General features: G+C 38.9%; 1 protein-coding gene across 1 annotated transcript in view; it reads left to right on the forward strand.

The window, feature by feature from the left end:
- B3GALT1 (beta-1,3-galactosyltransferase 1) overlaps positions 1-25,923 on the forward strand; it is a 359,787-nt gene that overhangs the window by 267,632 nt on the left and 66,232 nt on the right. Inside the window, exon 4 of the mRNA XM_088145191.1 lies at positions 2,227-2,335. The gene's annotated coding sequence lies outside the window, so the exon portion shown is untranslated. The remainder of the gene's footprint in view (positions 1-2,226; positions 2,336-25,923) is intronic.

Here is a 25,923-nt window from a genome sequence, read left to right on the forward strand (position 1 = left end):
TCAATGATGATAGACTGGGAGAGGTTAACATCAAGAGAGGAATCCTTCAAGGAAACTCACTATCACTACTACTGTTTGTCACTGCATTGATTCCTCTGTCAATAATCAAGTCAGGCCATGGCTATCAAACATCAAAAACATCTGCCAGGTTATCCCTCCTCCTTTACATGGATGATCTGAAGCTGTATGGAAAAAAACACCATCTGAAATGGAATCACTGCTCAACAATGTTGGTATATACAGCCAAGATATTGCAATGGAGTTTGGACTGGACAGATGTGCCAACCTAACCATCAACAAAGGAAAAATAGTGAAACTGAAGGGATCAAGATGCCCAGTGGAAATAACATCAAGAGTCTGGATGAAGAAGATCACTACAAATACCTGGGCATCCTTCAGGCTGACAATATTAAGCACACTGAAGTCAAGAAGAAGGTTAGTAGTGAATACATCAGAAGAGTGAAGAAGTCCAAACTCAGTGGTGGAAATACAATCAAGGCGATTAACACCCGAGCAATTCCAGTCATTAGATACACAGCTGGAATAGTGGACTGGATTCAAGCAGAACTAGAAGCCCTGGATAGGAAGGCAAGAAAAATAATGACAATGACTCATGTCCTTCATCCACGCAGCAACATTGATAGACTCTACTTACCAAGGAGGATAGGTGGGTGTGGAATGTTGCAAGTACAGCAGACAGAAAAAAGGGCTTTGGAAGAATATCTGAAGGACAGTGAAGATGCACTGAAGCTGGTACACCATGAAGGTTTACTGAACACCAAAGAGACCAAACTGGCCTACAAGAAAGACCAGATGAAGAATAAAAAAGAGACATAGCAAGGCAAAGTATTACATGGCCAGTACATAGAAAAACTAGCAGGCAAAGCAGATAACAAGAAGACCTGACAATGGCTAAGAGCAGGAAAGTTGAAGAAAGAGACAATTTGTAGGCCAGTGCCTTCACCACTGCACCAAACTGTCTCCAACTTGTTGATGCTAGAAAGTCTGAGTTGGAGCAGTTCTCCATGGAATAGTGTGCCAAAATTCTTACATGGCAATATAAGAAACTGCTCACCAGTTACAGGAAGTGTCTGGTTGCCGTTACTGCAGCTAAAGATGATGCAACCATTTACTGAATCTAAGGAGTAATTGCTTTTTCACACTGACACATTAAATATCAGACAACTTTGCTTATGAAATAGATGAAAGAAGCAAGAAACACAGACATTATTTGTTCACGTGGACTCCCTTTACATAGCAGTAGGAATCACATAAAACTCTGATAATGTTCAGTAGCAAAGATATGCAAACATTCAGAAAAAATATCACTGAATTAAAGGTCTATAAAGAGTAGTTTGTGGATCCTACCTTACAGTTTTTCCCATAGCTAAAAACTCTTCATAGAGTTTTTACTCTAGAGTTTTCACACATTGCTGAGAGATATAAGTCCAATCCTTCCCCTCCAGTGTTAACCAAATTAATTATAAGGTGTTTTGTTCTTGAAGTAGGAGAGTCTGCTGTAATCCATCAATTGATTGCACATGCAGATTCAGACTCTGATGTAGGTCAGATAGAAAACACCTTTTTTTTAAAGCCGTCTGATAGAGCAAACCAGATCGCGCAGGGAGCACTGTTTAAGGATCAGGTGTCCATACAAAGGACTTGCATTTCGGTGTCACTCAGTGCCTTCTGCTATACTGGATTTACATTCCATTGCTAATGCATTAAAATCATTACAATGGAATACACAATATACAGTATTTGTATTTCAGTTTCAATTCCACAGTATTAGCAAGACACAGAGATAACAAAAAGAATTTCAGCCTGAGCCACTGTCTTTTGGGTCCTGCCACATCTGTCATTCCCATGCCCCACCTATTTTTCAATCTGGTTTGGTTTGATTTTCATATCTCAGGCTTTTCATATCTTTGGCTTATTATTCCATACTTCTTCTTGGCACTCTGCATAATGTTGCTTACCCCAAAAGGAGCTACGATTTGTGTAATAGGCCTGCCTGCCTGCCTGCCTGCCTGCCTGCCTGCCTGCCTGCTTGTATGAATGCTGCTTACTTCATGAAATGGAATAAAAACTCCAAAGGTAACTTCAGCATAAGCTTCCTACATTTTCTTTTGAAAAGGGCTTCTCAGAAATAAACACTGTCCTAAAGTTTTAGTATTGTCCTGTAAAAGCAACAAAAAAATATGAACAAATCTCCTCTAATTTCAGATCACGTACTTCTGAACAAAAGGCTCTGCTGGAGATCATCATTTAATCTGTGGTTGAGTCCATATTGCAGATCTGTGAAGAAATTTGGCCTGATCCTGCTATTGATATGGTAAGTAGTATTACACAACAATTTAAACTAATGTACCGACTAGAAGTGTGGTTTAAATTCTGTGCAACATTATCAGATTTGTAATCCTATGAGCAGGTACTTTGGATGTGAAGGGACGTACTGTTAAGCAGCCATCTGTAGGACTGTATTTGTGGGAATGCATTCTAAACCAAGAATTTATCTTTTTTTTAGCTGCATAACAGATGCTTGAGTTCTACTGTTGATCATATTTAATCATTTTTATTTTATTGGATTTTGTGATCTTGTTGGGAAGCGTGTTATGAAAATATTTGCATGGCACACACAAATCACAAAATTAATTTGTGTGTCTCTCCAGCTGTATTTACCTAGGAAAACATTTAAGACGTGGCATTTCATCTATGCACTTCTGAAAAGGATATGATTTTTAAAAAATAAAATTTTATGTAGGCTGTCCTTGGAATTAGTTCTCTGTATCTTTTAAATTTCTGTGTCTCATTTTGGCTATATTCTCCCTTATGTTTGTGTTTAAAAAGCTAAGGTGGCCATAATTTCTACTTACAGTTAGATGCAGAGCAAGCAGGATTACATTTTCAATTATTCATAATTATGACTGGATATTTCCCTGAAATGTGATGGCATTAATTAAATTTATACCCAGCTGGAGATATCTGAATTCCCATTTCAAATGATTATTTCTGCCACAGAAAATAAGGTACAAAAATCAAACTCTTTAGTGTTAGAAAAATTACTATGGGTAATTTCCAGTTTAGCATACTCCCTGTCAAAGCCTATATCCAGATCAGAAGAAAGACATACACCACTCAGTTCAGCTAGTTTGATGTTTATTTATTAAACAACAGACAACAATAAAACAGTTAACTGGCAAAACAGGAGAAAAAGCAGGCAAAAGCAGGCAGAGAGAAGCGTGAGGCCCAAGCAAGGATTATTGTATCTTTATCTATATCTGCCTGTTTTAAAAGGCACAACACTTTTCAGAGCCACTGGAAACAATACCGTGGGCAATTAGCACAGGCAGTTTCCAAGGGAGAAGCCTTCGGTTATTTCAGCCTTAACCCTTTTAGAACAGCAGCAGGATCGAGGTGGAAAGTAGGACACCAGGGGATTTTTCCACTCTTCTGCATCACGAGGAAAGCAGTTGGGGGATGGGATGACATATCTAACATTTAGTGATGTGGTTCTTAGTAACAGAAAGCAATGAGTTGCTCCCTGCTTTTGACACAAGAACAGAGGGTGGATCTTTGATGGAGGCTGGAGGACTATTTGCTCCAAAAGCTACAGCAGTGGCTTTTGGTACTGGGCAGGGGGTTGGCGTAGGTGACCTCCATAGTTACTTCCAACCGTTACACTCTATGATTCTATAATTGTATGCTGTAAAAAGGGAATTTGTAAATGTACAGACCAAAGTCCGTCCCCCCCCCCCGCCACCACCTCTTCACTGTAACAGCAGTAAATGTTGTGAAAAGTTCCACCATATCAGTGATAGCGATATGGATATCTTTTAAAAGGTGAGAAGAAGAATGACATCTTTATGGTTACATTTCTGTATGCCTAAAGCACTTATCCATTATATATAACAAAAGAGGTTTAAAATGGTAACAGATGTTGACTAGAATGTATTAATCATGCCTTCCCATTGCCAAATACTGAGTGAACGTTACATTTATAAGTGCAATGAGAGTCTGAAACACTGGGGGGTTTTTTTGGTTGTTGTTTTGTTTTTTGAGACAAGAAAATAGCAGTATTATCTTGAATTTCTCACAAAAATAGCTCCCAGTATGAATTCGATTTTTTTTTTTTTTTTTAACATGATGATACAACAGACTTGTATTAGACTTTTAGGGTACTGTGGACAGATAGATAATCTCCAGCCGTTTAACCTGCTGTGTGCTCAAAATCTGTCATCATGAATCCAGAGATTACCATCAGCTGCAAAACTGGTCTTCAGCCCCGTGGTGTCATTTCTCAGCCCTCAGCAGGAGCAATGAAGCCACATGGCAGTGGGGTCTAGTGGGATGATTTTCTTGGGAAGATGCTAGAGTCTGCTGTGTTTCTGGCAGGATGCTAGGCCTGAAGTGTCTTGAACCCATCTTGAAATTAGAAAGATACTACAAGGCGATGTGGCCATGTTGGTTTCGCATAGAAAATATTTTGTGTGAATGTGCCCTCGTGTGTTGAGCACTGGTATTTAACGTAACAAAGCCAATTACTGGAAACATAACAAGGCCTTATCTTGATGTGGAAAATACCCTCTCCTGCCAGGCATCAAGTGTGTGTTTGTGTGTGTGTGTGTGTGTGTGTGTGTGTGCACATATGTGTCTATCTATATGAATTTGCCTTATGAAACAAACAGTCTATTTAGTTTCTCATAGTTGCATGCCAAGAGCTTCTCTGAATACGCCCATCATTACCTCAAGGAAACCTGTCACTTATTTGGTGGGTACAGGTGAAATGCTAATTCTTCCTGAAATATTGTTTGAGGATGAGAAAATTTCTCAGATGTTTTGGAGAAAAGGCATACCTTGCATTGAATCCTGTGACACGGTGAGAATTCTCTCTCTGTCTCTCTCTCTCTCTCAGCCCTGTATTGCCTTGTGAGCAATGCTGCAGAGCCCTCCCATGATATTAGAGCAGGGTTCCCCAAAGTGGTCAATATCGACCCCCAAGGGGGTCAGTGGGACTATCCAAGGGGTCAATGTTGTTGTTGCTCTTCATAGCACTATCAGTCAAAGTAGTATTTATTAAATTATTTACTTATAATAAATGTTTGCAGGTCAATGAGCAATCTGAAATTCATGAAGGGGTTGAGGAGCTGAAGCGTCTGGGGACCCCTGCGTTAGAGGAAGGATAGCCAGGAGCAGGTAACAGGAGGTTTTCTCTGCCACTTCAGAAATGCCTTGGGAGCAAGGCAGCTTTGATGCTCCCTGGGCATGCCAAGAATGCTTCCTGCAGAAAGAGCTTGGTGCCTTGGTAGAAAGTCAAAGTGAAAAGGTCCCTCAAGTTGACCTTCATCCCTGATGATTCCATGGAGTTTTCTTGACAACAAGATAGGAATTTGCCATTACCTTCATCTAGAGGGTTTTTTTCCCAACTTCCCAGTCTAGCCTACTGACCTGGGATTTGCTAGTGGTCTCCCATCCGAGCGCTAACCTGGTCTGTCTGACCCTGTTTAGCATTTTCAATGTCAAGTCAAGGTTGATGGTGCTGCCAGCTGCTATGAAAAGTATAGGCATTTTAAAAATGTATTTATGGCAAGAGAAAAAAATGGAAAACCTTCAAACCACTCATAAATGTAAATGAGATAAATAGCCACTTCCTCCTCCCTGCCATGCCTGAAAACTTTACATTCCTCTTCTGGTTAAAAAAAACAACAACTAGAAAATAGTTCCCTATTTTCAAAGGAGAAAATGTGTTTGCAGACTAAAGAGGCATTTTTTACTATCTCGCCAAGTGACCTTGCAACTCGCCATTTCACCCCCTCTCCCTGTGAGGCTGGCCTTCTCTCATTCCCAAGGCATGATTTACATCGCTTTATTAACTCTGCTACAAAACACCCATCTGCAGCAAAACACAGAGGAGAGGGAAGCAGGTCAAAGTGATGCCTCATTACACCAAAAGCCCTTTCGGACATCACAGTGAGGTTCACCAGACAGGAAAGTCTTCAAGCCACCCTTAATTGCAAGATGAACCACTGCAAGGAGATTTTACCTGCTTAGAGTAAATACCTTTTCTCACATATACAGGTAGTCCCCGAGTTAAGAATGCCAAGTTTACCACTGACCCATAGTTAAGAACGAAGCCTATTGTAGCAAAATTCAAATTAAACACACTATTATTTGAGTTAAATACACAACGGTTCGAGTTCATTACACAATACTACTTATACAGTATTATACAATAATACTGTTCTGGCTTATATACAAATTCGACTTAAGGACAGACCTTGGAAATGGAACTTGTTCTTAAACTGGGGACTACCAGTATTCATCCCAAAGAGAAGACATGATAAAGAATCTAAGCTACCACAAAAGGAATATGGGAGTTGTGTGTCTATTTGTTTTTAAGGCCTTCGAATGTCCGGTCTCTTTTGCTTCTTGTGATAATTGTATTTAATTGTATACATCTCAGTGTGTAATTGTTCTGCAGTTCTGATTATTACTATATAATTTATGGTCCTTTTATGGCCATAAATTGCCTAAATTAGACCGTAGAAATGAAGAAAAGCAAGCATATGCAAGGGCAAGTACACTAGTTGTATGGAAACTGTAGGCTCTGATCAGTTCTGGAGTTCAACTGTAAGTGCTGATTTCTCAGCCCAGTCTCTGTATGATTGTGGTGTTCAAGTTTTAAAAAAGTAAAGTAGAACCCACAAACTGATTTATCTTATTTCTAAATAAACATGGGTGGGTTCTAGCTGCTAAAAAGCACCTTCAGAGTCTTAGGGATTTTCACAGGAGTTCTTACTGCCCTGTACGCAGTTGATGGTTCCCATTGACAGAGTTGGGAGCAGCCTCCGCTCTTGCGTGCTTTGGCACAGAGATGTAGAGTGTCCTCCATCCCTTGGGAAAGTGATTGCGTTGATAGCGTTGTCATATTGCTGCATTGTTTCTGCTGAGCAGAAGAGAAACTCCAGGGCCGGTCCTGGCAAATCTGCACACACACATTCAGGACAAAGGGAAGGAAACAAAATTATAGAGGAAAATAAGAAGAGGCAGTAGCAGTTGGAGGTGCTTTGTCAAAGAGGATCGATTGTAACTGCAGAAGACGAATGAACCGTTTGAATGGGAGACCAGAAGGATAAAAGCACAAATCAACCAAAGCCTTCCAGAAGATTGACTGAGAGCCAATAGACGCAAGGATAACTTATAGAGGCTCTATTACTGCCTTCTGATTGGTGCTTTCTTCTTCTGTAGAATGCTCAGCATATGCAGTCATTGTATTCAGAGGGCAAGAAGTGGGAAAGGAGTCTCACACTGCTTCTGCAGACAGTTTTGAATGTTTAGCTTCGATACACAATCGCATGTCTTCTTCTAGAAGTGCTATGACAGGCAAGCAAAATAAATGACAAATTAGTGGCTGGATGACCAAGTCTGGGTTTAGGACAGGCAGATGTTGATTATCTATGATTCTTCTGCACATTTTCCAAACTGCAGACTTTTGCCCACTACAGCAATTTATAGAGACTACAATTTTATTTTATATACCTCTGCCTATAGCCATGATAGAATCGTTATCCATCTGTTGTATTCCTACTTATGATGGTTCTTTCAAAACACTGGAAATGAATCTAGTGGAGAAGAGGCTGAAGTAGAATTGGGCATTTTATACTACCACAGAGAGCTCAAGGGCTGATGTAAATGCCAGACCACATGGGTGAAGAACTCAGAAAATAAAAAGGAGAACATAAAGCAAGAACAGCTCTTATTCCTTTTTGCAGAGAGGAGGGAAACTGCATCCTCTATGGCCAACCAGGAAATGCATTTCTGAGTTTCCCAGGCAGTGAATATCTCATCATTAACATCCAACTGGAAACAAGTAAAAGTACAGACTAGAACTGTTCTAATCAGGAAGTGCCAAGAAAGTGGACTACAATTTTCATTCATAAAGACAGTTAAAGATAGAAACATGGTTAGATTTGCTTTGAGATCTTAAAATAGCTATTTCCCACCATCTATAAGGTTTTAAGGCTGTGCGCTGCTTCAGATTTGAAAGCAAAAAAAAAAAACTTCAGAAGATATGGAGGTAAGCATGGAGGTTCAAACCTTACAGATTGTTATATACTCTGCTGAAGTCCAGATATATTATGTCTACAGCATTCCCATAATCTATTAAGGAAGTTAACCAATCAGTAAAAAATAAGGTCAGTCTGGCAATATATGTTCTTGACACATCCATGCTTTCTGGTAATTATTACTTTGTTTCCAAGGAGCTCTTTATGATCTGCTCTAGAATCTTCCCAGATATCAGTGTCAATCTTACTGATCTGTACTTTGCAGGATATTCTTTTTCCCTTTTTTTGAAGATCAGCACATTTGCTCTCTTCCAATCATATGGCACTTCACCAATTCTCCAGGATTTCTCCAGGATAAATACATAAAGGTTTGGCAAAATCATCAGCTACTTTCTTCAGTATCCTAGGATGCCATTCATCTGATCCTGGCAATTTAAATTTACTCAACGTAAATAAGCTTTTGTTGGTGATGGGTTTTTTTCTTCCAACTTTATTGTTTTTTTAACAGGATTACAAAAAATAAACAGTGTATAAACATACAAAAAGTACAACAAAATACTAAGGAAAATTAATAAGTGAGTAAAAAACAAACACTAAGCAGAACCAAGAAACAAAAGAAAAAGACACCTCCCATCCCCAAATTCCCCACAATTAAAAAAATGCCAATACTAGAATGTGATGTTTTAATCACTCTCAATCCTGTCCTTTCATATTGCTCTTCACAATTTTCTGGTGGAACATATAATGTTTTGTTGGAGATGAGTGAACCAAAACAGGAGTTAAATAGCTCTGCCTCTTCTTTGTTACCTGTTAACATGTTGTGTTCTTCACGGAGTGCTTAATTCTTTCCTTTTTCTTTTATTTGAAATATGTCTAAATAAGCTCTTTTTGTTATTCTTAGCATCCTTCTCTAGCTTCAGCTCATTCTGAACTTTTCCTTTCCATACCACCTCTGCAATACTGGGCTACTTGTCAGTACTCTTCCTTTGTGGCCCAGCCCATTTTTCATATTGTGAATGTGTCATTTTTGTTTTCAGATCTTCACTAATCTATTGTATAGCTTTATTGGGTTGTTTTGTTTTCTTTGCTTTCCTCCACTTTTTTTCATTGAAATTGCTTCCAGTTGTGCTTTTAATATCTCCTTCTTTAAGAACTCTCATCCATCTTGAGCTCCTTATCCTTTTAGCTTCTCCTGCCATGGGACCCTATTTATCAAAACTCTGAGTTTATTAAAATCTGCTTTCCTGAGATCCAAGATTTGTGTTTGACTATGCTGTTTTAGTTTCTCTTAAAATCATGAACTCCAGCATTATATGGTCACTTTCCCCTAATGTTCCTGATTCTTCTCCTTCTCAACCAAGTCTTCCCCACTGACGAATATCAAGTCAAGAATGGTTGATCCTACATGTGCCTTCTACCACTTCTGAAGAAGAGAGCTGTCAGCCTGACAGCTCAGGAGCTTCATGAAAGAACCTTGCTTTATCTCCCAATCACTATGACTTCATACCTCTTCGTAAGATCTGTACTTTCTTTTTGGAAGGCAACATCTACATTTTCTCCTTGGTTGTGAAGGCAATGTTAGATAACAACAGTAGTGATTTAATTTGTTCCTCCTCTTATTTTAACCCAGATGCTTTCTACAGCAGTGCAAGATCATTTTTTTTGGATTTCTGAGCTGGAATGGATATTTTTAATGCACAGTGCAACCCCTGTTTCCTTTCTGTTTGTTTTAATCAAAAAGTCACCTCCAGGTGATATATTCTAGTAATGGCAGTCATCCTATCAGGTTTCTTGGGTTCTCACATTAGCCACGTACAAACTCTTGACGTAGAGGGAAAAAGGTTAATGGAGACTTCTCATACTTGCAATTAGTAGCTACTTAGGATACGACCTCGTCACCTCTCATACCTCAGGACACAATTCATCAGAACATACGGCTTCTCTGGTCACTCTTCTTTCTTTCTCTTCTTGAACTCCTTACTTAATTCCTTTTAGCTCTCCCTGTTGGCTTGCCCCCTGGCATCTGGCTGCCTTATATTGCTCTTACAGTATCTGCTTACTCGGCAACTTATTATCTACACATTAAATCCATCAAGCTACTTTCATAACTTCAATCCAAGGTCAGAACGTCAAAAGCAAGCTTACTAAGAAATCATTTCCAAAGGGACAAATCAAGTCAAATGTCAGGGATTTTTTATAGGTAGGAATTTGATTAGTTGAGAATCTTTCCTGATGTTTCTCCCTCGAGATGATGGTCTTCTCAAGGACTGGTGGAGGGGGACCCTGATCTAAGTCAGAGTCTTCTGGGTTCAGGGCAGAGACAGTGGTCTATTGCTAACTTGGCATAATAGGGCCTGGAAATGCAAGTCCTCCTTGTCCTCCTCCTCATCTGACTTGTGACAGGACCACAATAGACCCTGACTTTGAGAAACTGTGGAAGAAATTTCTTCCCTGGAGACATTTGGAAACATCATCAATCCAATTTCTGTGTCTTGCCTGGGTCTTCGCCAAGGTCCTCACTTTAAAGGACAGGTTAAAACTGCAAAAATTCAAAGGACTCTGTGTTGCTCTCAAGTGTAAGATTACCATCAGGTTTGACCTTAATTTAGATTAGCAGGGAATAGGTACTATTACTGTGATCAAAATAAGTATGTTGGAGAAAAAAAGCAAAGCTTCTCTAAATGTCTGCTAAGAATAAATATTAGAATAATTATTGAAGGAACTCATTGAAGTACAGGCAGTCCCTAGTTTAAGAACAAGTTCAGTTTCCAATGTTTGTCCCTATGTCAAATTTGTATTTAAACTGGAAGAATTTGTATGTAAGTAATATTGTGTAATTAATTCGAACCATTGTGTATTTAACTAGAGTCACTATGTATTTAACTCAAATTTTGCTACAATAGGCTCTGTTCGTAACTATGTTGTTGTTGTTGTTTAGTCGTTAAGTCGTGTCCGACTCTTCGTGACCCCATGAACCATATTGCGCCAGGCATCGTAACTATGGGTCATCTGTAAACCAGGCATTCTTAACCTGGGGATTCCTTGTAATCAAAGGGAGAAGGTGGAACTGTGATTCCCTTGGATATTTGGGGCTGTTCGCACACTATATTGACTGGTCCAGGATGGGTCTCCCTAGCTCACCACATGCAGGTAACTCACTGAATCTTATTCATAATGGGGATTAGGCTACAATGATATCCTAAGGTTGTGAACAATATTTACATTCTTTCCAACCATAAAACACCCTGCTCCAGTAGAAATCTTATATCTAAAGATAGGACTAAGCTTACTTTCTAAGAAGAAAAAGAACTGGGGGTTGGGGAGAGATTTGGCTGTTCTTTTTCTTATGCATTGACGACTTTTCGCTTTAGGGGTATATAAGAAAAGATTTTTTTCCAAACTAAGGCTATAGTGGTGGTGGCATTAATAAGAATCTGGCAAAAAATGGTTATTCTATTTTGCAGAAAAATATCGTTATATTTAAAAATGTTCACTTGTAGTACAAAACTTTTATTTTCAAATCTGTTTCTATAATTTTTCCCCAGAGGATAGATCAGCTGGAAACTTTCACTTTTGCTCACTCCATTCTTTCTTGATTGTCTGCCAATGAGCCTTTCCTATGAATAATATTCAGTCTTCAATCTTAGAGCAAATATGATTCAAACTTAAATTAAAATACAATTGTCCACAAAGAACAATAGAAGCTTCCAGGGCGTAAGGCAATTTCTTCTTTAGCAACATTCTGAAAGAAGTCTGTATGTGTGTGAGTGTGTTTGTCTGTGTGTGTGTGCTTTGGTATTGCAGGCAGGGAGTGAGGTAATCTAAATAACACAGCTCCTTTTGTTTTTTATAATAGTATATAGGTTGGCCATTAAAAAAAGTGAAAAAGATTGAAATTGATAGCTTCTGAAGCTACTAACCATTTATTCATGCAAACTTCCTAGGTAATTTCCCAAAATAGCAGTGCAGCAGTGCAACCAAGTCATTACATTGCAGCCATATCAAATTGTTGGGTGACAGTATCGACTTTCCAAGTAAAGGTGTAGAAATATCTACAAAAATTTCAAAACTAATCAAGGTAGACGAGAAACACATCAGGGTAACAACAGACCTCAGTCTAAGCACATCAAAAATCCATTAACATCAGTGGCACGCATGTTCAAATCTTCCCATTGACATGAATGGGGCCTACCAAAAAGGCTTAGTTTTGTTCGGATCATGCCTCTTCCCCCCGCCCCCAGCTTCAAACTGTGCAGCATTTCAGAGGGGTGTATGTCAGGCTTCCCCAAAAGAAAATTTTATCAGGCTTCTGGCAGGAGTCCTCTCTCGCCTGCTCTAGTCTCCTTCCATCCATGTCTCAGCACATTGCTCATCACGGACATATCAAGCACACATCAGATGTTTCTGGAAGACAGAGGCCTTGCATCCTTTGGAGTATTTAATGACCATCTCCCTCCTTCTGAACAGCCCATCACGTTAACAAGGGAAGGGAAGGGAAGGGGAGGGGAGGGGAGAGGAGAGGAGAGGAGAGGAGGGGAGGGGAGGGGAGGGGAGGGAAGGGAAGGGAAGGGAAGGGAAGGGAAGGGAAGGGAAGGGAAGGGAAGGGAAGGGAAGGGAAGGGAAGGGAAGGGAAGGGAAGGGAAGGGAAGGGAAGGGAAGAGAGCTATGTTATCTGTACAGCAGCCTTTCCTAATCTGGTGTCCTGATGTAGTAGACTTCTCCCGGAATCCTAACTAGCATGGATTGCTAGGGAGTAAGGGAACTGAAGATTAAGAAACTGATCTGGCCTCTCATGTGTATCGTTTTGGGAAAGTTCTGCAGTTAAGTGCCAATTTCCAGGGTGAAATAGATCCATTTAAAATCTTGAAAAATGCCAATCAGAGGAAAACTGCATTTCTAAACATATCCCCCAGGCTATGTATGTCTTTCTCAAGATTGCAACATCTAACTCGTATTTTAGAACACAGTAATTCTGGGATTGATTTAATTTGTTGCAGTAGGAATATGTAATTGCTATATCCCTCCAGTCTGGCTCATTTCATCCATCTTAGTGGTGGCAGCGGGGGGGGGGAGGTGGCGGGGGGAGAAGGAGAGGGACAGACAGGCATCTTTCCATGTCTTGTCAAGGTGTTGGCTTGCAAACATGTGCATGCTGCATACTAATGGCACACCAAGGAGCAGTAATACCATATCAGCTTTTCTCCATAAATGTCTTCTCTCTTGGAGCTGCCTGTTTTCAGGTCAGAATTTCATTGTATAGTCAGCGTTGGTGAAAGTTGCAATAGAGCTGAAAATGTACAATAGAATGATATTGGTCCACAGAGGATATCATCTAAAGCATTGGGGAAATAAGTTTCTCAACTTTTTTGCATGCTTCAATACTCTTCAGAAGAAATGCTCTCCAGTATTTCAAGCATAAAAATACAAATGGAAACACCAGAAGCTGTCTCCCACCGCAGCAAATGATGACCTCTTTTCAATTGATAGCAGCTCTCCAGAGTCCATTAAAGTGGTTATTCATATTACCCCCTTCCTGATACTTTAAGTAGACGCTCTGGGGACTCAGTCATGGATTTTCTGTATGCCAAGCCTGGCGTTCCCTTATTAGTGGTGACTTGCCAACTACAGAGGTTCTTTCATGCTTCTCTTAAAGGGAATTCTAGATACCGCTATCATAGATTTATTAAGGTCATGAGATTGTTTGTTGCATCTCAGTGTTTCTCATCTGTAAAATGGAAATAATTTCCTCTAAAACATAACCCAGTATGCTGTATAGCTTGCCTTATCTATCTGTCTTTCTGTTTACTTATCTACGTATTGTATTTACCTACAATAACTCTAGGTGACAGGGCACAGTCATGGTCTGTTTGCTTGGGAGCACTGAGCTTTTTGTTCTCCCTGGGTGGAAAGCCAAGATTTAGACACCCAACCTCTAAAAGTAAATGAAGATCAGTTTCAGTCAGAGACTATGATGGGCTGCTAGGTCAGCCTTACCCAATGTTATGTCTGTTCAGCTGAGCTGAAACAATGATTGATTCATTGTTTGCAATAGGAGGATCAGAGCTGTAGTCCCAATATGTAGATACTGGAAAGCAGTAACGTGGGAGACCTGGGTAGATAGTATAGAGGTCTGATTCACGAGTGCACAGTTTCCTCTATGAATAACTTTATCTTCTGTATCTATCCAATCCAGGGTTCACCCAAGATGTTGGATATCAATTGCCATGTACAATCTTTTTTTTTTTCTCTCTTACTTGACTGAAGAAAGGAAAAAAGTTCCTTCCTAGAGGTTCCAGATATATGCTGGAATGTAAAACAAATATATATTCGAGTTAGTGTTGACTCCTGGTAACTGCCTGGATAAGTCCCTGCAGTTTTCTCAGCAAGATTTTCAGAAGTGGTTTGCCACTGCCTCCTTCCTACAGCTGAGAGACAGGGATAGGCCCAGGGTCACCCACTGAAATGGGGAGAAGGAATAACCTTGAGGAACAGGAGGAAGAGCCACAACTAAGACAATGGTCCGATAAAAGAAATCTGAGCCTGGGCAGAAATGTAACCAGAGTGTCTCAGACAAGACTCTTCCTAGTTCTCATGAAGATAATGGGAGGGAGGGGAAAGCATATTCAGACTGGCAAAAGTCTGCTACTATAACCTTATAATAAAAGTAGTATTAGCATTCATAACTTTGGTTTCCTAGTCTGGTCCATCTTGAAGGACTGACACCCAAATGGGTTCATGGCCAAGGCAGGACCACAACTCAAGGTCTCCCAGTTCTTGCCTGGTGTCTTAAGCACTACACCAAACTGAGGAGAAATTAAATATTATAGTCAAAGATGTTCTATTCAAGGAGAAAGCAAGATTTATGTTAGTATGTTGTCTGCTTCTTCCAAATGATGAATTCAATATCTAATATATTTAGAATAAAAACCTTCAAAGCACCTTAACTGCACAAAATGCTCTAGGCTGTGGTCCATCACCATAGCTTAATTCAGCTTCAGTATTTAAACTGTTGGGCTGGAAGGAGAGATTCAAACCATGTTTCTTGTTTCCCAGTCAGGTTACTGGTATTGTTTTTACAGAATGTACTAAAAGAAAAAGATGACAAAGGTTTGATCATAAACTTGTGCTAAATATTCATTTTAACACGTCTCTGGCTACCCATATTAATTTGATTGCATTGCCTTAAATCAAAGGATAATGCTTCAACTGATCTATTAGATAACTAAATCTACTTACATTTTTCAAGGTTTCCATTACAAATAGCAAAATCTTTTTTTTTTCAAATGCCAGCCTGGGCATTTTGCATGAAAAATAACTACTCACTTTCATTTGAGCAAGGAATAACTTAATTCAGATGTATGTCAAGAGAGAAGCAGTAACTCAGGTCCTCTATCAAACCACTTTCCAAAATTGACAAAAATGTGAGGAAATAACTTCCATTTGCCACATTTTAGGGAGAAAAATAACTAAACCACAAAAAAATCTTAGCCAGTTTGTGCATGATGCATTACTACATTCATGTTGTTATGAATAAATGTGATAAGAAACTGAAGTTTCTTATCACACATCCCTCACTGCCCTATCTTACTCAATCCAGGTGGTATGGAAATGCAACTGCCAAATTTGGACCCATTTAAGGCTCATTGTTAACATTCACTATAGTGCAGGGCCAATCAGTTCTTTAGTGCAGTGCTTCTCAACCTTGGCACTTGAAGATGTGTGGACTTTAACTCCCAGAAGTCCCCAGCCAGCCTCCAGACAGGAGGTTTTCTTTGTTTTTTGTCTTTGTTAATTCAGTGGCCAGGTTGGGTGAGAATATGGGGAACTAAAGTCCAAAGCTTCTGGAGGACATTAAGTTGGAGAAGGTTGCTGTACTCTCTTGATTATGCCTGTCTTATATCACCTGAGAAAAAGACTCTTTAAGACTTCTCCCCCCTCCCCCTCCCCCTCCCCTCCTTGGAGATATTACTTCCCCTTGTTATGATTTATTTATCACTGTATTTGATTTGTGTGCTACAGTGACTTACAGCAAAGATACCATGCCATAAATTGTCCATGGTTCATTGTTGAATTCATTCACTGATTGAAAGCACTATCAGTGGATCAAAGCAAAGAAGTAAAAGGCAGATAGAACCTAAAGAACCTCAAGTTGATGTTGAAGAAAGAGCCTTCTGTCTCTTTAACCCATTCATGCTTGATTTCATCCAAGCTGTATCCAGGGTGAAAGGGACTCACTATATCCATGAGTCTTTTCTAAGCCCAGTATCCACATACCCAGAAGAGACATGGGTGTGTGTGTGTCAACATTCAAGATGGCACATACAAAAGCATGATTGAAGCCCCACCTTTTCAGAATGCACAACTGGAAAAGGGGAGGGGTTTCAATTGTGTGCTCATGACCACCATCTTGACTCTTATGATTCCCCCCATGGACACCCCTGGTATTGAGAGAAAACCTGAGAAATCATCATGGTTTTCATCCTGCTCTCATGGAAGAGCCTTCACAATCATAGCCCTTCTCAACAATATGATATATTATTCAGTACAATGCTCTCAAAGGGAGGGTTGTGGGAAATCAATAGGGGCAAATGTTTTGCAGGTTAGACTTATTACAGTTGAGGACTGTGGATTCTTATCCCCACTAGGATTTCAAAAAGCTTATGTAAGTTAACAAATGTGATAGCCATTTCATAAGCAATCAACAGGTGCAGACTGCCCCCCCTTCATCAAACAAACCTGAGAAAAGAAACTGGAACCTTGCCACTTTAATTGGCCTATATTTTGGTTTCTCATTTGAAAGTAAAGTACTTGCTGAAATTCTTTCATTGTTTCTTTAACCTTCTTTCTAATAAATCAGAGCTCTGAGAGACTTGTTCTTTGGGATGAACTGGTTCTGCTCCAGATTGTTATTGGAGCTAACAACTATTTGGATGGGAGACCACCAGGAAGCCTCAATGCTGTAGGGTAGGGTGGGAAGAAAAAAAATATATTCCCAGAAGGTAACAGCAAACCACACCCATATTGTTGCCCAGAAGGCTGCCTGGACATGTCTGATGTCACCAGGAGTCAAGCTTGAATCAAGGAAATATTTTACTGAACAGAGAAGATTAGGATTACGAGGAGTGTCTGCACATTGCAGGTGCAGTTCTACTTAGAGGGAGAAGAGACAAGGAGGCAGAGGTGCTCTGTAGGCAATGCAGGCTTCAGGCAGTGACAGATGTCCTCAGTGGGTCTCACCACCCTTTGCTATTGTCCTTGCAATTCATTATTTTGCCAAAGAGAAAGAGAAGAGCAAGTTGAGGGCCCTGTTCCATCTTCTCACTCTGCTCACTGTTCACTTGCTCAGAGGGGCAAGTAGCAAAGCAAAGGCTTGGGAGACAGACAAAACAGCCAAGGCGCATCTGGCCTTTGCAGGACATCAACATACAGGCAAGGGCCCCAATATTATATTACTGGTTGTTGATTGCTGTTAGCCGTCCAGAGTTTGTATGTCTAATGGATGGCTGCATACATTTTCTAAATGAAGAAACAACCTAAACATGCTAGCCATGATCTTGACCTTCCACCTTGCATCAGGTTGGAGATATTACATCAATGAAATCGTCAATGGATTGGCAGGAAATACAGTTGACAGATTCACAAGGGAAGGTAACAGAGAGGCAGGGCAAGAGCAGAGGCGTTAACAGGAGCAGGAGCTAGCTCACCCTGAGTTAGAAACTTTGGCTCTTTTAATAAGAAATTTAGTCAGTTGCATAGTTCTGTACGCAGCATGGTTTTGAAAATTTGAGAAACTCCTGCCAGTTCCCTAAACTTTTAATGCATGCATCCAACTTGTAGCTACTGCATGTTGAGTAAATAGGCTAAAGTTTGGTGACACAGGTGATCGCTCCTGCTTCTGTATGATGTGACGCACAAATGAAAAAGACACATCTGTTTCTGCTGCACCTGAACTCTGCCAGCTGTGATTTATGAGAGTGTGACAAAAGCAAATGAGCTTGAATGCCAGTGAGCACAATATGAAACACTATGAAAAATGTATATGGGCTGCCTTGAAGTTTGTCCATGACCTGTACTGTTCCTTTTTTTTTTTTTTCCCAAGGGTTCCAAAATAGTGAAGATAGCAAAAATCTGCTTTTATGGAACTTCAATGTTAACTCTTGTGGTTTCTGGTCACTGGTGGTTGTGTAGGGTGTCTCATTTGCACATATATTTCTTCTGTCCCATTTTTGCAAGTTGAAGAGAAGATCCATGGATAGGAACCTAGTCACATACACAGGCAGGCATCATTATTTGTCTGCCTGCTGTTTATTGCAAACTAATTTTAAAGATACAAATGTGTACCACAACGCTAAAGGACCAACACAACCATTACATTATTAACCATAGCAAAAGAAAAGAAAAAGAAAGTATAAACATAGCAACTTATATACAGAAAAAATTAAAAATATTTACTATATTGCTTAAAAGTTGTCTTCTATGCCCCTTTGTAGAAAGAAAAAGGAAAAGGACTGATTCTCAAATGTAAACAAGCAACACATATCAACAGTCTATTAGCACAACAGACTGTGTGATGTGGTTTCCTCTTCCAAAGTTGTATAATAATTTTAGTCAACTCCACAGTCTTGACATTTTCATTCATTCATTCATCCTTCATACATACATAAATACATACATTTATTTGTTCATTTATTCATGCATGCATGCATTCTTAATATTCTATGATTGATCCAGGCTTTGTCAGCCCAAAAGGCAACATTATTAGGACAAGACCAATTGTTTAATATTCCAGCTCCTGAATTGCACGCCCAATAACAGGGTGATTGCAGACAATCCTTATTAAACATTCTCTGAGGTGTCCAGCATATACAAAATGTTTGTTGTTTTGAGATCATAGGAAATTAATTTCCATTGTTTAATGTAATCTTCCATTGCTTTACCAGAATAGGACATTGAAGTTCGTTATTCTAATGGTCACATAAGTGGCTAATATTTATTTCCTTCAATGTCCTACTGAAGAAGGTTCAATGTCTTAGGAACCATGGAAAAAAACAGCTTCCTCAGTTCATGTTATGAGATGCCCAGTTTATCCAAACAAGAGACTACGCTCCATATTAGACAACAATGTGATACAACCGAAACCCTGTTAATATGAAAAAATGCTAGTTTCCTGTTCCATTTGTTTAAGAAAATCTTTATCATTTATGAAAGGCACATTCACAGACCACTTAAAGAATATGTGTAAAGTTTCGCGAAGCAGAGCGATAAGTATCAGAGGAGAATGAGAATAAGCTAGCTAAAAAGCAGTCCTATATGCAGAGGTAAGAAAGATATATTCCCATTGGGAATGATTAAAATAATGTTAATACCCACTAAATTAAATTCTAGCCATCATCATTAAATGCATTTAATCTAGCAAAATATTATGAATCGGAGAGTATAACTGAAGTGGTAGGGTGTTACTATGTAAAAAAAAAAATGATCCAAAGCTTCATTCAAATCACCTCCACCTATTATATGGTCCACTGACTTTGTATACAAATGTTGAAAGCCATTATGTATTCAATCTGAAGAATCTGTAATTGGACCATCTAAATTTAGGAATGCTAAATGTTCATTATCCAATCTGACAATAAGTTTCAAGAAGCAGCCTTCTCCATCTGATATTTCTTCTTCAACAGTCACTTTAGAACATCTACTAATTATAACAGCAATACCTCTTGCAGGTTAAGAATTGTCACTGACGTTAACTTCTCCCACTCAGGTTTTCTATAAAACGTGTTTGTCTCTAGACAAACTAAAAATTTCTGCCAAAAAGCAATTTCATTCTCAACTTTTTAAACTTAGTTTGCCTCATCAATACATACAGTGGCAGGAGATCACAGTCTATGGTACAAAGGACACTCTCATTTGATACTCTTAATATTGAAAACAGTGAGCAAGGACAATGGCAGAAATCATATCCATCTGTTTCATGTCTAGATTGTGTTCAAAAGAACAACCCCACCCAGAACAATGAAAAAATAATAATAAAAATGATCCTACTGTGTAGAGGACAATGGCCTTGATGGAGATACAGTATGCAGAAGCCGTTGCCTAGACAAAAGGGGCTGAATCATTTTTTAAGTCTAGAGCTACAAGATAACCGTTGGAAGTAGCTCAGATAGACACCTCCCTATTTTGCTGAACTATAAGGAGGAGGAGGAGGAGGAGGAGACACAGCGCAATCCGATTTGCAGGATTCTATTACGATAGCTGCTCTCAATAAAAGTACTTTTAGCCTCCCTGTGCAGCTGATTTCCTAATCTGGTCTACCTAAGTGGTCTGGGAGTAACATGTTGCTACAACTGATATTATATTCATCATTGCTTTTTTTTTTTTAGTTTTTTTTATCCCGCCTTTATTATTTTTATAAATAACTCAAGGTGGCAAACATACCTGATACTCCTTCCTCCTCCTATTTTCCCCACAACAACAACCCTGGGAGGTGGGTTGGCCTGAGAGAGAGGGACTGGCCCAAAGCCACCCAGGAGGCTTTCATGCCTAAGGGGGGACTAGAACTCACTGTCTCCTGCTTTCTAGCCTGGAGCCTTATTTACTATGTTAATTGCTACTATTGGGATAGAAACTGGTGATAACAGTATGTTTTTTCAGGGAACATTTGTTACCTGCTTGGATAGTATCTGACAAAGTTCTGCCACTTTCTTCCCCCACTGAAGCAATAACATTGGCAGCTACTGAGAAAGATGTGCCAACTGTTCTCCTTGTGATTAACAAAGTTATAAAAGCCATTAAAGATCCAGTTAATATTATAAGTTCCAGAACAGATGCAGCTAAGAACAGAGTATCTCTGTTGGAACATCACGGGCAGAAGCATTTATAACTGATTTACTAAAGATGATTAAGACTCTTCAGGTTAAAATAAGGTCTTCGGAATCTCACTCTGGCCAGGCTCATGTACAGGTCATAGAAATTCTGGAGGAAGCTGAGAAAAACCAGACAATTTGTTTTATTGAAGCCTTGATCTGGGAAATATTGGCTCTGCCAGGTGATTAAAAAATTATAGACTCTAGGCCACCTAGAGTCACTTGTACAGTGAGATGGGCAGCATATATACACTTGAAAAGTAAATAACATAAGATTATAGTTGAGAGGCCTTCCAATGTTCCAGCTGCTTCTTTTGGTGCATCAGATGAACCCTGCCCCTTTACGGTCCAGTTCCTTAGATTTGCCAGGAGGCATGAAATTTTAAACTTACACCAGTCTGTGCATCTAATCAAAAGTCTCATATTTTGGTTATCCCCAGTTTTACTGAAGACATTCAACAATGCAGCAAAAATGTTAAATTAACACAATAAATGTCACTCAAAAGAAGAATCTTCAATATTCCATGAGATGTCTGGTGATCTTTGTTCTGAAATTATCAAATGGTACACGGAAATTATTTCATAATCACATGGAAGCTGGAAAACATTTTGTTTTTTCAAGCTCCTGTTAATAGAAGAGGAGTTTTATTATTATTTACAAAAATTACTATTATATTAATAGTATATTAATAATTATAATTAATTATAATTGATAACTATAAAATATTGTAAAATAAAAAATAATTATTATAAATTATTATATTTCTAATATTTTTATTACTCTTAGTTATTTTCAGGCCATTAGACTTCTTTATTTTTGCCTCTTAATTATACAGTTTTATTTACTTCTGTGTAATTAGTTATTGTATGAATTATAATCTTTTTACAGCTGGTGCTTTTTCTTAATCCCCCCCCCTTGTTTTTCCCCCTCTTTTTAAAATTGGCCTTTATTTGAGAATATCCTGTTCATTAATTTCTTTTCTTTCATTCTCACTGGGAATAATAATAAGCAATAATTAGTAATAATTATTAATATGCTAAGAGGGTAAGAGAAATGTGCTCTAATCTTGGACTATCACCAATTAAGGTTTAGAATTTTTATTTTTAATTGTATCAGCGATTTTAATGCATTTTAATAGGGATGGAAGTCTTGATTTGCCTTTACTGAAACAATGTTGTCACGTCCAATGTTACTTTTCTCTGTAGAATCAAATGGCAACCAATGAGTTGTTCAAAGGAGAAGTCAATGGAATGTATTCAGGGGTTATTATTAGGTGAGAATAAATCACCTAAATACCTGATCCTATCAATGTGACCTTCCTTCTTCCCTTCTATAGGCCCAGATGGACCTCCATTGTTTCAGCCTCAAACTCAAATCTCCCGCAGGCAATTGAGTCAACAGAACCTAGTGGGACTTATTCCTGAGCAGAGATATAGGACTGTATTGCTAGGTCAGTGTTGGGAAAGGCCACTGTTCAAGATTTAATCCCTGGCATTTCCATGTTAGGCTGGAAGAACCTGTCTGAAATCCTGGAGAGCTGCTGCTAACTAGCACCAACCACACTGGGCTAGATGAATGCAATAGTCCAACTCAATCGCTTCATTCATATGACGTGGCTGGCCAAGACATCTCCACCCCCACCCCAGGAATTAGCTCCCTTCTGTGTCCTAGCAGCTCGCTAGCCTATCTTGGGCAGCCATCCCTGCTGATTTCTAGGTCCTCATGGCACTGCAAAGGAAGATGGGATGTTGTATTTGTTTCTTTGTTTTGCTGGCATGAAAAAAGAGTAAAAACAACAACAACACCCTGTGATTACATAGTTGAGGTCAGCATCGCCATAGACAGAGTTTATTCATCACTGTCCATTTTTCATCCCTTCCTTGATGTGACTTTAGGACTCTCTAGGACCTTGTCTTAACTGTGGATGGAGGAAGGCTGATCCTAAAATGAGTAATTTCAATGACAAGGAGAATTAGCTGCCCAGGGAGGACAGTTGAATCCCAAACAAAATTTGATTATGTAACTTATTAATGAATTGAGAATGGGATGACTTGAAATTTGGTTTTTTTAATGGAAAAATGTGTTACTATTAATTTCTGTTTCTTTTATATATCATATAATTGCTTTCTTTATTTGTTCCAGTTTAGCTTTCAGTTTCTTAATTAAAGGCATACTCAGGAAGTATAACCTAGTAAGTTTAACTCTCTCTATAATACCTCAAAAGTTCAACTCTTTGATGTTGTAATTATGTTATTCTTAGAAGCACAACTCATTGTTACAAGGGGTGAAATATACTTGCTGGAAGAGGGAAATGGCTTTTAAATACTTCTATCTTCAAAATGTCTCACTATCTTAAAGAAAGATTGCATTGTATGTTATTCCTCTGAACAAGCTAAGTATCTAGTGCTGCTTCAGTTCTCTCAACAGAGAAAGATATGTTCTACAGCACTACATTTTCTCATTTATTTCATGCTATCCTTGGCATCTTACTTCAGGAAGAATAATAGTAATTCAAGCTTCTACACATTCTGTTGGTTAAATAAATATCTGTCCTGACATTGATAGATGCTGAATTTGCTAAGCATCCTTTGTGTCCAGCATAACTGTCCAATCTGACTGTACTTTGAAAGGTTATGAGATAAGCAAGAAACCCTCCTGGAAATCTGATGTAGTTCTAGTTAAGCAGGTGTGTGATAGCTCAAGATTACATGCATATATTTATGTTACATGAATTATGTTACATGAATATATTTCATTTGATAATAATATTCCACCTTGCTGAAACTGATTCATAATTGAAGGAGAATACATCTGGGGGAAAAACAGATCTTTCATTGCCTTGTCCCTGGAAGCAAACACTTGTCATGCCTCAACTCTGGCAGAGTCCTTTGCTAACAATGAGAATGGCTCCTTGTGAGGCAAAGATGGTGCTGTTATGATTGAGAAACAGGAGTGCAAGTGCAGAGGACTTGCATCTAAAGCCCACCTAAGGAGAAAAAATAATGCAATAGAGCACCACCCCAATCCAAGTCTACTTCAGAGGACCGCCCATTTTCCACATGGGCTTTCAGTGCATCTTGTGAGCTATGGTGTGGAAAGGGAATTGCGTCTCCCTTACCCTGGTGATGGAAGTTCTTCCATCAGCAAGAGTCATATTTGGAAATAATAATTCTATGTAACTGGGCTTACATAGGTATACTCAGCTTTCATCAATATGGCACAACAGTTTTCTGCCTGCCATACCATTTTCTTCCCTTCCTATTATTATAGCAGGGGAGCACTAGATTTTCAACATCAGACAATAGCAAATAATAATATTCTTTACTGAGGCAGAATAGGACCTCAGCTATGTGGATGGAAAACCAATATACCAACTGAATTTTTATTTGAGCAGGATGGTTTTGGATTTGACATGATGAAGTTTGATTGTCAAGAGCTGACCTTGTTATTGCTTTTCAAAGCATGATGCAGTTTACTAAATCACAGTGTATTTAAATCTACATCTCACAGACATAGCCGCTGTCAAATTAAACTGAAAAGGTGCAATTATTATTTGACAATTTTGTAAAAAAAAAAAAAAATCAGAAGCCCAGGATTTAATTCAGAAGTCTCTCTCTCTCTCTCTCTCTCTCCGTATGTATATATGTATATATCAGTGCTACCACTCAAGAGTACGATTGTGGTTATTTATCAGGCAATAATCAGATCATTCTCAGGTAGCTCTCTCTTGCCATCTGTTGAGAGAGACATATGTTTATTCAGAGATTCACCAGATGTATAGTCTTTCTTATTTAATAATGCTTATCACAAAAATAATTTTAAAATGGCATAATCCATGTCAGAGGGCACCATCAGTGTCAAGAGAGCTAGAATATAGTCATCAGAGGAAAGCTATTTGTAAAATTACACCAATTCAAAGCACATTGGTAGATTATTGATCATCTTCCTGTACATCCTTCACTAATCTCAGCCTATAATCATAGTAAATCTAGTGCTGGGTGTGATGCAAATAAAGGCTATGGATCCCAAGATAAGGAAGATAGAAAAGAAAAATAGTGGGAAGATACAAATGTTTATATAAAATATAAATCATACCCCATAAATAAACACGCACAAACACATTCTTAGCCTCACCAGAAGTCATGATTCAGCCAAAATGACTACAACAAAATAATTCCTATCTCAGTAATCCCATATAGGCAAATATTTAAAGATTAGAGGATGTAAAATAACCACATGCTTACTCTATTATTTATTATATTTCTCAAAACTTACTGCCTAGAATATTCTCATAACAACTGTATGTACGTAGTTGGTTGGGCTGGAAGACGGCAACTGGCTTAACAATCTACTACATCATCCAGGAGGATGCTGGAAGGCTGGGAAGAGATAGTTACCAGCACCACACAGGACCGTGATGGAGTGGAAAAGGGATGTCATGCATCATCACTTCCCCTGTCCATCCATTCTAAATGGAGGTCATTGACGGTACTTTTCATAGGATTCTGCTGAGCTGCAGTAGGACAAACTGAAGAAAGAGCACACAGACTCATACATAACTATTCTTTATGAATGAACTGCTATGACTGATGGCAGCTACAGCTCTTTCAGATTATATAAACTGCAGTGGGCCAAAAGCTGGAATGAACACACAGCACCCACAGCGTATGGAGCAAACACCAACTTTCTACTGCATCAGAGGGTTGGTGGGAAAGGGTTGCCGAGTACACGGCTAAGCCTGAGGTCCCCCCACAGAGTTTCATAACTGAGTGGAGACTCCAACCGGAATTTTGCGGATGGTAATTCAGTGTCTGAATCACTACACTCCCTAATATTAGAAGACAGTTCAAAGGTAAACAAACTGCAGTGTGAAACTGGCTGATTTCTTCTAAAATTCTTGAGTGAATTTAACTTGAATAGAACCATGAACTTCAGATAGAAATGCGTTAATAGTTCTTTAAGCAGCTTCAATTCTAATAAAGATTTTTTGTTT

Source organism: Python bivittatus, unplaced genomic scaffold (genome assembly GCF_059951505.1).
Source record: "Python bivittatus isolate LINGU-HERP-01145 unplaced genomic scaffold, Pbiv_v1 ctg000480_np1212, whole genome shotgun sequence".
NCBI classification, from domain to species: domain Eukaryota; kingdom Metazoa; phylum Chordata; class Lepidosauria; order Squamata; family Pythonidae; genus Python; species Python bivittatus.